Genomic DNA, 631 nt, shown 5'->3' with positions numbered 1-631 from the left:
ACACACACACACACACACACACACACACACACACACACACACACATTCTGTGGCAATGCCACACCACACACAAGCTAAGGCTCTACAGCTACACCCTCATCCTCACACCTCCTAGTCTTTTACATCTGTCACATTTCTTGCTCAAGGCCCTTGTGTAACTCTCTGGCACAAGCAACTGCCCCCATCTTTAGCTACGGCACTTCAGCTACTCTCCAGATGCCAGGTGCTCATTCAAGCACACAGCTAGGACGCTGCTCGTGTTCTGTCTTTAGGTCTAACACATTTGGTGAGAGCAGCACTTGACTCCTGGCTTGAAACGCAGTTGTTCAAGCCCCTGCTCCTCTAGCTTCTTGTGAATAGAGGCAGCCACTGCCCACTGAGCACCACACAGGCAGGAGGGGGCCTCAAGGTTTGAACGCCTAGGAACTGGGCATCTGCAATCACATCACGATAGACATGGTGCTCCTGCTCAGTGGCCTTCTCTGCCAAGATGTGACCCTAGGCCCCCAAGGCATCTGTGTAGTGCGAGATTCACCAGACTGATGACCTATGTTCTGAAAGACTTGGGGGTCTTTCTGTTCTGTTCTTTCTCATCAGCCCGAACTTCCTTTGCCCTGAATCCAGTTCTTTA

This window comes from Grammomys surdaster, unplaced genomic scaffold, assembly GCF_004785775.1.
Source record: "Grammomys surdaster isolate TR1022 unplaced genomic scaffold, NIH_TR_1.0 125940, whole genome shotgun sequence".
Lineage (NCBI taxonomy): Eukaryota > Metazoa > Chordata > Mammalia > Rodentia > Muridae > Grammomys > Grammomys surdaster.
This window is presented reverse-complemented; position numbering follows the sequence as displayed.